The 14,180-nt window shown below is 42.2% G+C and overlaps 1 protein-coding gene across 3 annotated transcripts in view; it reads right to left on the bottom strand.

Moving 5' to 3' along the window:
• The window catches only part of ZC3H12B (zinc finger CCCH-type containing 12B), a 106,395-nt gene that overhangs the window by 74,313 nt on the left and 17,902 nt on the right, over nt 1–14,180 (bottom strand). The window contains exon 1 of one of the 3 annotated variants that reach the window (XM_054040562.1): nt 6,155–6,913. The exons of the other annotated variants lie outside the window; for them this stretch is intronic. The gene's annotated coding sequence lies outside the window, so the exon portion shown is untranslated. Of the gene's footprint in view, nt 1–6,154; nt 6,914–14,180 lie in introns of those variants that run through there. 3 annotated transcript variants of the gene reach the window in all.

Raw genomic sequence — 14,180 nt, 5'->3', positions numbered from 1 at the left:
CTTTTCAATGGTGCTGCAAGCACTTGTGGATCACAAGGGACGTTTCACCAACATCAACGCGGGCTGGGCGGGAAGGGTTCATGACACTCGCGTCTTCAGGAACACTACTCTGTTTAAAGGGCTGCAGCAAGGGACTTACTTTCCGGACCAGAAAATAACCGTTGGGGATGTTGAAATGCCCATAGTTATTCTTGGGGACCCAGCCTACCCCTTAATGCCATGGCTTATGAAGCCGTACACAGGCAGCCTGGACAGGAGTCAGGAGCTGTTTAACTACAGGCTAAGCAAGTGCAGAATGGTGGTAGAATGTGCATTTGGCCGTTTAAAAGGTCGCTGGCGTTCATTATTGACTTGCTCTGACCTCAGCCAAAGAAATCTCCCCATTGTTATTTCTGCTTGCTGTGTGCTCCACAATCTCTGTGAAAGTAAGGGGGAGACCTTTATGGCGGGGTGGGAGGCTGAGGCAAATCGCCTGGCTGCTGATTACGCGCAGCCAGACACCAGGGCGATTAGAAGATCACACCATGAAGCGCTGTGCATCAGAGAAGCTTTGAAAACCAGTTTCATGGCTGGCCAGGCTACCGTGTGAAATATCTGTTTGTTTCTCCTTCATGAAAACCCTCCCCCTTTACGGACTGATTTTCTGTAAGGAACCCACCCTGCCCCTTCCCCCAGCTTTCTTTCAAACCAAATAAAGTCACTATCATTTAAAAATCATTTATTCTTTATTAATAGATTAGAAAAAGAGGGAGGGAACCCGGGTGGTATTTGGGAGGAGGATTGCTGGGAAGGAAAAAGCCACAAAGAAAAGGTTAAAAAAATGACAGCCTTTTGCTTGGGCTGTCTACTGGGGTGGAATGGGAAGGTGTACATAGCCTCCCCCCCCCGAGTTCTTACACGTCTGGGTGAGGAGGATACGGAACATGGGGAGGGGGGAGGGTGGAACAGGGGCTGAAGCGGCAGTCTGTTATCCAGCAGCCATTCCTGAACCTCCACCAGACGCTGGAGCAGCCCCAGCGTTGCATCCTTCATCCTCTGGTCTTCCTGCCGCCACCTCTCATCTCGAGCGTCCCTCCTCTCCTCACGTTGGTCCCTCCTCTCCTCACGTTGGTCCCTCCTCTCCTCACGTTCACTGACTTCTTTCCTATACTTTGAAACTGTTTCCTTCCACTCATTCACATGAGCTCTGTCACTGCGGCTGGATTCCATAATTTCAGAAAACATGTCCTCCCGCGTTCTCTTCTTACGACGCCTTATCTGTGATAACCTTCGGGATGGAGGAGGGAGGCTTGAGGAATTTGCAGCTGCTGTAGGGAGGGGAAAAAAGAGAGAATTGTTTTAAAAGCTACATTTTGCAGAACAATGCTTATACTCTTTCACGGTGACCAACACTGTTCACATTACATAGCACATGTGATTTCTATGCAAGGTCCCATTTTGCCTCTTAATGCTGAGTGCCTGTGGCTTTGCTGCTAGAGATCACAGGTCTGGGCAACAGAATTCGGCTTGCATGCGGCCATGGTAAGCTTCTACGCCCTCCTTTCCCACATACCAAGCACAGCTTGTAGAGTGCTGCAGAATTGGGAAATGAAGTGGCAGCACTCCACACGAGCTGTGTCCAATCTCAGCCAGTTGGGGGGGGCAGTGTGGGGGGGCTTGTCTGGGCCCCTTCAGGCAAGTAGAGTGCTGCGGTTTTTCTGTTAACATTCAGCAGCACCAGAAAACAAACTAACCCCCCCCCCCTCCCGCCATGAATTCTCTGGGATGATCACGGTACCCCTCCCCCCACCGCGTGGCTGGTAACAGGGAAGATCCCTGCTAGCCAAACGCGAAAAACTCAGGGCCAATTTCCCATCTGCGCTTGGCTAACTGCAGGGAAGGATTTATTTTCCGCCACAGGCAAACAGCCCAGTAGGAACGGCCACCTCTGTCCCCTTAATTAAGTTCCCGTATTTCAACCAGGTTACCAGGAGCGATATCACTCTCCTGAGGATTACACAACAAGATAAAGAACGGATGTTGCTTGAATGCCAGCAAACACCGGGACCATACGCTGCCAAGCTTTGTCAGGCAATGATACCAGATTACTTGCTGCAAGCATGGCGTGGTCAAGTGTCCTACCATGGAGGAGGGAATAAAGATGCACTGCCCAGAAACCTTCTGGCAAGGCTTTCGGAGTACCTCCAGGAGAGCTTCATGGAGATGTCCCTGGAGGATTTCCGCTCCATCCCCATACACGTTAACAGACTTTTCCAGTAGCTACAGACTTTTCCAGTAGCTGAACTGACCGCGAATGCAAAGTCAGGCAAAGTAATCATTAAAAACCGTTTGCTTTTAAAACAAGTTTTATATTTTAAAAGGTAAACTCACCTGAGGTCCCTTCCATGGGGTCATGGTCTTGGATACTGGCTTGGGAGGGTACTTCAGTCAGGGTGATAAAAAGATCCTGTCTGTTGGGGAGAATGGAGTGCTGTGTACTCTCTGCAAGCTCATCCTCATCCTCCTCCTCCTCCTCTCCCCCATCGGCAGAATCCTCAGGCGTCGCTGATGAGACTATCCCCGACCCAGAATCCACAAACACAGGTGGGGTAGTGGTGGCAGCCCCCCCTAGAATTGCATGCAGCTCGGCGTAGAAGCGGCATGTCCGCGGCTCTGACCCGGAGCGACCGTTTGCCTCCTTTGTTTTTTGATAGGCTTGTCTGAGCTCCTTGACTTTCATGCGGCACTGATCTGAGTCCCTATTGTGGCCTCTCTCCATCATGCCCTTGGAGATTTTTTCAAAAGTTTTTGTATTTCGTCTTTTAGAACGAAGTTCTGCAAGCACTGAATCCTCTCCCCATACAGCGATCAGATCCAGTACCTCCCTCACGGTCCATGCTGGTGCTCTTTTTCGATTATCAGCCTGCATGGTTACCTGTGCTGATGAGCTATCTGTGGTCACCTGTGCTCTCCACGCTGGGCAAACAGGAAATGGAATTCAAATGTTCGCGGGGCTTTTCCTGTCTACCTGGCCAGTGCATCCGAGTTCAGATTGCTGTCCAGAGCGGTCACAATGATGCACTGTGGGATAGCTCCCGGAGGCCAATACCATCGAATTGCGGCCACACTAACCCTAATTCGAATTGCTAAAATCGATTTTGGCACTACTCCGCTCGTCGGGGTGGAGTACAGAAATCGATTTAAAGGGCCCTTTACATCGAAATAAATAGCGTCGTTGTGTGGACGGTTGCAGGGTTAATTCGAATTAAAGCTGATAAATCCGAATTAAAGTCGTAGTGTAGACCAGGCCAGAGAGAAAATATTGGTCCAGTAATAAAATACTGTAATTAGGTTAACCTTTAATAAAAACAATGTAGTCTGAATAGGATGTCGCCAGTTAGTTTTGAAAAGTAACACAGCAGAATGGCAAATATTCCGTATACATAATATTGTTTGCCCTGAGTGCTGACAGACAATATATTCAAAAAGAAAAAAAAAAACAGTATAATCAAGACACAGAATTTATTATGGCAATTTTTTTTTTTTAAGTTTTAAAAATGATTCTTGACTTACGGCCTATTCAAAGCCCACTGAAGTCAATAAGAGTCTTTTCACTGACTTTAATGGGCTTTGGATCAGGCCCCTAACATGCAAGCAAAAAGGAGATGAACAGAAACCTACCGTGAAAGGCAGTAGTTTAACTGAAAAAAAGTTCCTGTTTTGTCATCTTTATGAGTGCTGGGAGTTCACCTAATTAATTAACTCTTCTTACTTTTCCATCATTGCAGATTTTGAAACACAGGACTGAAAATTACCACAGGAATTTTCTCAGGACTTTGCCCCATCTGGATTATGAGCCAAGAGCCAGTTCATTGAATAGTGCTACATTTTAGATTCTTTCGATTTTACCAATATATTTTTGAGCTATATTTGGTAAAAATAACTGCAATGAGCATTTGGCCTTATCTGAGATGTAAGGAAAACTAATTAACTGAAGAAAAATCTAACTTAATATTGACAACATAAAACAGTAATAACATTGCAAGTTATAATCCTGTATATTTAAAATTTTTACATACACCTCTACCCCGATATAACACGACCCGACATAACATGAATTTGGATATAACACGGTAAAGCAGTGCTCCCGGGGTGGGGTGGGGGGGGTGTGGGGCTGCGCACCCTGGTGGATCAAAGCAAATTCGATATAATGCGGTTTCACCTATAACGCTGTAAGATTTTTTGGCTCCCAAGCACAGCGTTATATCGAGGTAGAGGTGTATTTCTTAAACTATGTGAAATGAGTTCCTTCACTAGGATTAAATGAGTTGGCATTTGTGTGTTATTAACAAAAAATTATTACATGTTTTCAGGCTTCAATGTGAATTTCACAGTTTACCTTTACTTTCCCTTTTCATTCTTTATCTCACTGATTTCCTATTAACATAGGTCATCCTCTGTACATTCTTTCCTGCACATATGTCTTTTAAAAATCTTTCTGAGGAATAAGGCTATCTGAAGCAACAACAGTCTCTGACCACTATGCCTACCAATATACAGTAACTATAATCCATGGTTATTCTTTTTGATTCATGGAACTGCTGAGTTCCTGCCAGTAGTATATGCTAGCATGCTTAGGGATTATTGTAAAATAAGATTTAAAAAACATAGAAACAATAGCAGGAGAGAAAGATGAAACAGAATGTTGTTATTAGTGTTGTTATAATCTTTCAATGTTATAAGGGACAAAAACATATAATCCTCACTTCAAAATTACCATGTACTATAAGCACAGACTAGTGGCTACTGATGATAATTACACATAAATTTGCTGGACTACTTTTTTAAATGATTAAAATACGCTTTTAACTTGTTAATTGCCGTTTTGAGACAAGTGACAATTTTGACTCTACAACATAAAATCATGAAATAATGAGTCAAATAAAATTCAGTTGAAATAGTAAAAGAAGTGGTGGACATGGTGCTGCTAAGAACATAAGAATGGCCATACTAGGTCAGACCAAATGTCCTCCTAGCCCAGTATCCTGTCCTCTGACAGTGGCCAATGCCAGGTGCCTCAGAGGAAATGAACAGAACAGGTAATCATCAAGTGATCCATCCCCTGTCACCCATTCCCAGCTTCTGCCAAACAGAGGCTAGGGACACCATCCCTGTCCATACTGTCTAATAGCCATTGATGGACCTATCCTCTGTGAATTTATCTAGTTCTTTTTTGAACCCTGATATAGTCTTGGCCTTCACAACTTCCTCTGGCAAGGAGTTCCACAGGTTGACTGTGCGTTGTATGAAGAAATACTTCCTTTTGTTTGTTTTAAACCTGCTGCCTATTAATTTCATTTGGTGATCCCTAGTTCATGTGTTATGAGAAGGAGTAAATAACACTTCCTTATTTACTTTCTCCACACCAGTCATGATTTTATAGACTTCTATCATATCCGTCTCTTTTCCAAGCTGAAAAGTCCCAGTCTTATTAATCTCTCCTCATATGGAAACCATTCCAGTCCCCTAATAAATTTTGTTGCCCTTTTCTGAACCTTTTCCAATTCCAATATATCTTTTTTTAAATGGAGCAACCACATCTGCACGCAATATTCAAGATGTGGGCGTACCATGGATTTTTATAGAGGCAATATGATATTTTCTATCTTATTATCTATCCCTTTCTTAATGATTCCCAACATTTTGCTCACTTTTTGACTGCGGCTGCACATTGAGTGGATGCTTTCAGACAATTATCAACAATAACTCCAAGATCTCTTTCTTGAGCGGTAACAGCTAATTTAGACCCCATCATTTTATATGTATAGTTGGGATTATGTTTTCCAATGTGCAATACTTTGCATTTATCAACATTCAATTTCATCTGCCGTTTTGTTGCCCAGTCAACCCAGTTTTGTGAGATCCTTTTGTAGCTCTTCGCAGTCTGCCTGGGACTTAACTATCTTGAGTAATTTTGTATCGTCTGCAAATTTTGCAGCCTCACTGTTTACCCCCTTTTCCAGATCATGTATGAATACGTTGAATAGGACTGGTCGCAGTACAGACCACTGGGGACCACCACTATTTACCTCTCTCCATTCTGAAAACTGACCATTTATTCCTACCCTTTGTTTCCTATCTTTTAACCAGTTACCAATCCATGAGAGGACCTTACCTCTTATCCCATGACAGCTTACTCTTTCACTTTTTGCTGACCTCTGCTTCATTTATTACACACCTTCCAAATTCTGCAACAAACGATGCAGGGCTCCTACAGACAACAGACAACAGACCCCTTAACTACACAATTTTGATTCATCTCCAGAGAAAGAGCATTCTCTACAATGAATAAAGCAAAGATCACATGGGAAAAAATAGTATGTGAAAAGTAATTAAAAACTGCACAAACAACTTAATTTTGATATTTCCTATCTTTGAGTGTTTGACTTTGCTACCTTAATAATATTCTTTTAATGTAGTCCATGCGTATAATTTCCTTGATTTAAAAAAGCAAACTGAAGTAACAGAAATTCAATCACGGGGCATCATACTGATACACACACAGGTCATAAGCAGGGTCAGAATCTTTACATCCACCACACAGACCTCTGCCATTTGAGCTAACAAGAGTAAACGATAGCAGCAGAAAGTTGTCATCCTCTGTGTGGCCAAGCAAAAGAGGAGGATGTTAACACTTTGCCAGTGGGTTTTTACAGATATACACTGACAGCAGAAGAATGGTGAGACTTGGGTTTCTTTCCAGGCTCTGGATGGAAGTGGACTCTAGTAGGCACAGACTTTTCTGTCCATTCTCAAGTGTGGCCCCTTCTCCCCTGTCCTCATTCCAGTCCTTCCCCACTCCAGCTCCATGTCCCAATCCTAATCTTAACTCCTCCAGGTTCTCACCTCAGTCCCAATCTTTTTGCACAGCAAGTCCTAGTCTCACCCCTCCAAACTCTGTCCCAGTCTCCCCCCTCTACACACACATTCCCAGTCTCCTCTCCTTGCCCAGCCATTCCCAGTCCCCCTCCATCCAATATGTCTCCTTCCCCCACCTTGGTCTCCAGTCACTCCAACTCCACCCCACCCATGTTCCCCACACCCACTGGCTCCAGTTCCAACCCCTTCCCCAGGCTCCCCATCCAATCTTAATGCTGTGCCCTCTTCCCCCCAGCTCCTTGTCCAGCCAGTCCCAGTTCTCACACAGTCCCTTGTCTCCCTTCCTCCCAGAATGCTAGTTCTCAATCCCAGACTCTTCTCCCCACCCCAACAACTAGTCCCAGTTTCCCCTATCAAACCCCACCAGCCTACACTCCCAATTCCAGTTGCCCTTCCAGCACTTTGTACCAGTTTTCTGCACCCAAACAGGTCCATTTCTTGTTCCTCTCACATCCAAATTGGGCAGCTTCATCCTCCATACTGCCTGTGTCTGCGGGGCAAAGCAGGAAGGAGGGAAGCACTGAGACACTTGCCATGGAAAATTTCAGCCCAATTGTTGTAGTTTGGCATAGCTCTTATAATGGGATGTGTCCGGCAATTTTAATAGTAGGTAATAATACCAGCCTTGCCTGTAATAGTGTAACGCACCATTCATAAAACTTTACAAAATGCTTGAAAAGACAAAGAGCTTAAAATTCAATTTAGACAAATTTAATACACTGGACAGCAGTTCAGACTTGAGACGATGCAAAACATAGCTTGATCAATGTTGGAACAGAAGTGGGTTTTAAAGAGAGAATTGAGGGAGGAGAGGAAAAATGCTGAAAAGTTAGAGGCAGCTCCAAGGATAATAACAGAATCATAGAATTTAAGGGCAGTCTTATTTCCTGTATATTACAAGCCACCAACAGCACCCAGCCACCTGCACACCAAACCCAACAACCAAATGTGCAGTATAAAAACATATGAGAAGTACTGACCTGAATTCTTCTGTTCATAAGTACCTTGCAAATCGTCTGATACAAAGTCCATTAAGTCAATCAGAGTCTTATCATTGACTTTAATGGGCTCTCTGGATCAGGCCTCTAATTTGTATCAATACGAGACCATACAAACTAGCAAGCTGTGCGATGGATGTAGGCGTTTCCCTTGTTCGATAGTATACTTTCTTTTTTCTTTTCTTTAGATTGGATGGAAAATGAAACATAAGAGGGTATGGCAGGGATTGTTCATCACCAAATAAAAGACATCCTATCATATTTTTAGGAATATTGGGTTAAATGAGTTTGAATACCACAGCATATACGGTAGTCTGAAATATAAATATAACTGATATAGATATTCAAAATTCTTGATCACTTGAATCATCTTTGTCTAACCTGCTTTGACTAGAATGAAGCCACTTCTTCAAAAATCTTGCTTATGACTTGAGACACACAAGTCTTTTATATTTCAGACACCAAGCACATACATGTTAGAAAGACAATTCAGCATTCTATGCAAGCCTTCATATAAACTAAACTACTCTCAGTAGCAGATTTTCATTATGCACTAAAGCTTACTAGCTAGGAAACTTTCAAATAGTATAACTCCTGCCTGTGTGAATGGAGTCTTTATGTTCTAAGTACTGCATAGATTATCAAATACCAGGTAAAAGTCATATCACAAGTTTTGCTTTTTTAAAACTGATGCCATCAAAATAATTAGAAGAAACCCAGCATTTACCAAGAAATATGAAACAATTTTTCATTAAGTTTCACTCACCATGAGTCATTACTCATTACTTAATAAAAGATAAATATAAGATGTGTGTTATATTTTCCGAGGCAGAATTTCCATATTATGCATTAATTGTTGCCAAACATTCCATAGTAACATTCTCACTGCTACGTCCTCACTCCCTCACATTGGGCACAGAAATCTAGAGGACAAAAAAGACAAATGATGATATATGCCCTTAATCTGAGGATTAGCTATGTTCATCTACAGTGGTCAGAGCTTTTCACTAGTTTTGGTTAGGATCTGGTCTTGCCTTCAGGACCATAACAAAGCTGAGTGCTTGATGTTGACACTTGCCTTTTGCACTCCAGAAGCGCTGAAAAAATTCAGTTATGGGGTATATGACGAATGTGTCAAAAAGTGTCAAACTCTGGTGGCATCTCAATTAAACTGGAATAACTTTTTTAAATACATTCACAGCTAACATCAAAGTACTGTGTATAGAAGATGTTTTCATGTTTAATTTAGCAAAAAGTTTAATTTTGTCTAATTAGTAACCTCCCTTACCACCCCCAAATGACTTTAAAAAAATGCTATACTTTTCTGCCTTTTAAAATGTGTGCCAATTTAGTATATGTGAATGGTGCCAGACCAACATCCCTGGAAACTGAAATATTCTATTTATCTATTAAATAGATGATTATGAAGAGGAGAACAAACAACAACAAAATATATATTTATATAGCTCCCCTACCACTCCAGTACAACAGGTATTATACAACAATTAAGTAAAAGCAGAGTACAATAGAAACACCAATACAGTTTTTAGAAAACCCTATACAACCAATAATAAATCAAATAAAAATAAGTGGCATATACTAGTAGCAAGGGGCCAACAATAGATATAGTAAAAAAACACCTTTGGAAAATATAAATTCTTGTAGTTCTCTAAGGGGTGTTTCTTTATAGTTATAAATGTGGGGAAAAGCATCCCCCGGAGCCTTGAGCCTGCATCATCATAGCAAACTGACAGTTGGGAGTGCACAAGTGCCCCCTTTTGGAGGCAAACTTTCAATGCTCAAAGTTATAAAAGGGAGTGTGGCTCCCCAACTATCTAAAGGTTTGTCTAAATGAAAACTGATGGCTTATCTATATGAACATTTAGTTCACAGCAAGCTGGGTTGTGAGCTACCGCCCTCATTGAAATGGGACTATATCAAAGCAAACTAATGAACTGCTAATGCATGACAGCGCGGGTCACACAATTAGTCCATGGCAGGCTACTGTGGGGCAGACTAACATCCCACCTTGCCATGGATTAAATTATCAGGTAGACAAGCCCTTGGTTTGCATCAAACCAGGATAAATATACCTTGTGCTAGCCTGCCACACACTAAGTGTCCCACACTAAGTGGATCCTGCTGCCCGTTTTCAAGCAGGGTATATTAAAACCCACTAGGGAACTTTTAGTATGCAACAGCAGGACACTTACTGCACAGCAGGCTAGTGTTCAAATGACCACTTCTCAAAGGACTAAAGGGAGAAGATTACATAATTCTAGCTAGGATGACATTCAGATCCATGCTGGAGTAAGCTCTCTAACTGTTGGGTAGGTATTAAGGATACTCTTTGTGAATTTCGAGACAGCAGGGTAACTGAATAATCTGACTCCACCTTGAAGTCCACAACAAACAGAGAAGACCAGGGGTGGCCAACCTGTGGCTCTGGAGCTGCATACAGCTCTTCAGAAGATAATATGCAGCTCCTGCTAGGAGCCAACTTAGGGGAGAAAATGGTGGGTGCTCAGCCCCCTCCCTCCCCCATGCCTCCTGCCCACTGCGATCAGCTGTTTCACGTAGTTCAGGAGGCTCCTGGGGGGGGGAAGGGCGGAGGAGTGAAGACGTGGCGTTCAGCCCCCCCTCCCTCCCCTAACGCCTCCCGCCCGCCGTGATCAGCTATTTCGTGGCGTTGAGGAGGCTCTGGGGGGGGAGGGGGAAGGAGAGAGGATGCAGTGCACAGCCTCACCCCTCCCTCCCCCAGCGCCTCCTCCTCCCTCCCTGTGCCTCCTATCTGCCGCAATCAGCTGTTTTGCGACATGCAGGAGGCTTCGGGTGGGGGGAGGAGAGCGAGGACACAGCTCATTTGGGGGGAGGGGCGGGAAGAGACAGGGCAGAAGTGTGGGTGGGGACTTGGGGAAAAGGATTAAATGGTGGTCAGGGCCTGGGACAGAGCCAGTGGTCCTGCACCCCCTGGCCAGCATCAGTGTCTCCTTGAATAAAGAACAGAAGTACTTGTGGCACCTTACAGACTAACACATTTATTTGAGCATAAGCTTTCATGGTTGTAGCCCACGAAAGCTTATGCTCAAATAAATTTGTTAGTCTCTAAGGTGCCGCAAGTACTCCTGTTCTTTTTGTGGATAAAGACTAACACGGCTGCTTCCTTGAATAAAGCACATGGTGACTAGCTGGTGTGGAAATTTTTAATCAAAATTTTTCTTACACCATCTAACAATGGAAGGCAAGTGCAAACAGAAAAGAAAATACACGGATGAAAATGGAGGCTTCCAATAGGAATGGGAGAATAAGTACCATTTATGTTCAACGAAAAAAGTAAGGCCATGTGTCTCCTTTGCCAGACGTGTGTATCTCAGTTCACATCTTCAAACATGCAGCGTCATTTCGCTTCTACCCATGCTCATATCGATCCCACAAGGTTCTGAACTCCGCACTTTAAAACTGAAAACTTTGAAAAAACAAATATATGTAGAAGCCCAGTTCTTCACCAGATTTGCCAACCGATCGCAGATTGTAACTTTAGCCTGCTATTATGTGGCCTGGCACATAGCCCCTGTGAAAAAGCTCTACTCTGAAGGAGAGCCTATAAAAACGTGCCTCACTGATGTGATTTCAACCCTGTCACCAGAGAACAAGAATCTACAGAAGAAAATTTCTGGCCTGCAGTTTTCACGCCACACAATAGAATGCAGAATCTCCGATCTGAACAGTGACACTGAATTGCAACTGCACTCGCAACTTCAGCATTGTGAGTATTTGAGCATCACTTTGGATGAGTCATGCCATGCATAGGATAAACCTTATTATCGGTATTTGTCCGCACTGCATCTGACAACTGTGTTGTAAGGGAAGAACTCCTTGATATCATGTCACTAAAGGACAGAACTCGTGGATAAGATCTAAAGGAGGCGTTGATGTTGGTAGTTGCAAAAAGCCACTTGCTTTTACAGAAGTTCACTGCCATTGCAACGGATGGGCTTCGTCCTTGTGGAGATCTGCGAATGGATTAGGGCTTTGTAAGTGTGACGAGAGCTTTCCCAAATTTTGGACATTTCACTGTATTATTCATTGGGAGCAACTGGTATCTAAAAAACTCAAATTTGATCACGTCATGAAACGTGTATTGCACACTGTGAAATTCATTCTCTCAAAGGCACTCAATCACAGACAATTTCAAAATCTAATTGAAGAACTGGATGAAGATGACTCCCCTGATGATTTGCCTTTTCACTGAACAGTTTGATGGCCCTTGAGAGGTAAAGTTATCTCCTGTTTTTTCGAGCTCCTGGAACTGGTAAAATAGTTTATGGAGGAGAAGCACAGAATACATCTCGAGCTTACAGATCCTGGATGGGTTCTAGACTCATTTCTTGCAGACATGCTGCTGCATTTGGATAAACTACATGTGGACTTACAAAGAAAATTCTGGTTGCTGTCTGATCTAGTGAAAGGTGTATTTGCGTTCATAAACAAACTGCAGTTGTTTCCACAGACAAATGCTTGAGGGAGAGCTGACGCACTTTCCCTCAATATCACTTAAAGCCAAATCAAAAGAAGATGCAGCAGAACCCCTAAAATGGAGCACAACTAGATATGCGAGCGTGATTAAAGATCTTAAGGACAGTTTTGAGGAAAGATTCCAAGATTAGCAGCAGAAAAGACCTCAAATCAGATTTCTGATTGACCCTTTCAGTGCTGAAGCCGATTGTCTGAAGCCTCCTTTAGTCACTGATGAAGCAACATCCCAGGTGGAACCAATAGAACTTTTGGAAGATGACAGATTGAAATCTGTTCAGAAGACAGAGGGGACCCTTACTTTCTGGAAATCTGTACCAAAGGATAAATACCACAACATCAGAGGTGCAGCCCTAAAATTAATCTCGATGTTTGCCTCGACCTATCTTTGTGAGCCTGTTTTCTCGACACTCAAAAGTGAAATCCAAGCACCAATCCATTTTGACAGACAGCCACTTAAGAGAACTGCTGCGTGTGAGCACAACTGAACACAAACCAAACTTCAAGGGAACTGTTGAAAGCAAAGATTGCCAGAAGTGCCACTAAGTAAAAGATTAAGTTGTTATTATCACTAACTATACATTATCTAAGTTGATAATGTATATTTATTATACATTTATAATGATTATGTGTGCGTGCATATATATATGCACGCACACATAATCATTATAAATGTATAATAAATATACATTATCAACTTATATATATATAATAAAATAAATATATATATATATAAAATAAATAAAACTGTGGCTCTTTGGCAATGTACACTGGTAAATTCTGGCTCCTTCTCAAGCTCAGGTTGGCCACCCCTGTAGTAGATGTTCTAAACAGGAGTCCAGAAATGTGCATCTCTACTTCATTCACCCCTACACATGCACATACCACCAGCATTCCCTAGAAATGCACTAAGTAAAATGGTATTTGTAACAGAAGTGTTAAAAAGGCAGATCAAAAAATCTAGTCCCTTGATAATTAGAGCCTTATGACAGCATTTTCATTCAGTTTAATGGATTTTTTTAAACAGTAATGTGATGTCAGTCTCAACACATTAACCTGAAGTTTCAACACTGTCAGTTTGATGAATTCAGAAACTTTATCTTTATACAAATCAGAGCAGAGGCCTATTCTTTCAATCCTTAATGAAGCAAAACTACCACAATGTCAAGAAATGTCTCCTACATTTTTTACACGGAATCATTTTGCTGAAATAAAAAAACAAAAATCAAAAAACAAAACATTACACTAGCTCACTGTAAAATAAAGTTCTGGCAGATACAAAAATAATCTTTTTCCTGTAACTTTTCACCAGCTCATCCTCTGTGCCGCAGATAGTACCAAAGATTGTACAGGTTTTCTTTTAAAGAAAACAAAAAAAGTAATGAAAACAAACATACGAGCAGAAAGTGTGTGTTTAAAGAAAAACAACCACGGCACAAGTAATTTGGATACTGATTAACCCTTTTGCAGAACACTACAGCTCTTGTGAGAGTCAATCACAGATGTCTCCTTTAGAATGCTGTCAAAATCCAACCTTTGTCCAAATGACGAACACGCTAGCAATTTCCCAGGACACAAAAATCTTAAAATGGGGCAGATTATAGCAGTCTTTAAAGAAACTGCACTTTCCCCTTTTTCTAAAGTGTATTCCTGAAGCATGCACTCAGTTCAACTTGCAAAGGTACTACTTATGTGCCGCGCTTCTACCTCCACCCATTTATTTTAAATAAA

The sequence above is a fragment of the Malaclemys terrapin genome, chromosome 9 (assembly GCF_027887155.1).
Source record: "Malaclemys terrapin pileata isolate rMalTer1 chromosome 9, rMalTer1.hap1, whole genome shotgun sequence".
NCBI lineage: Eukaryota > Metazoa > Chordata > Testudines > Emydidae > Malaclemys > Malaclemys terrapin.
Note: the sequence above shows the minus strand (reverse complement) of the source record. Positions and strands in the feature narration are given on the sequence as shown.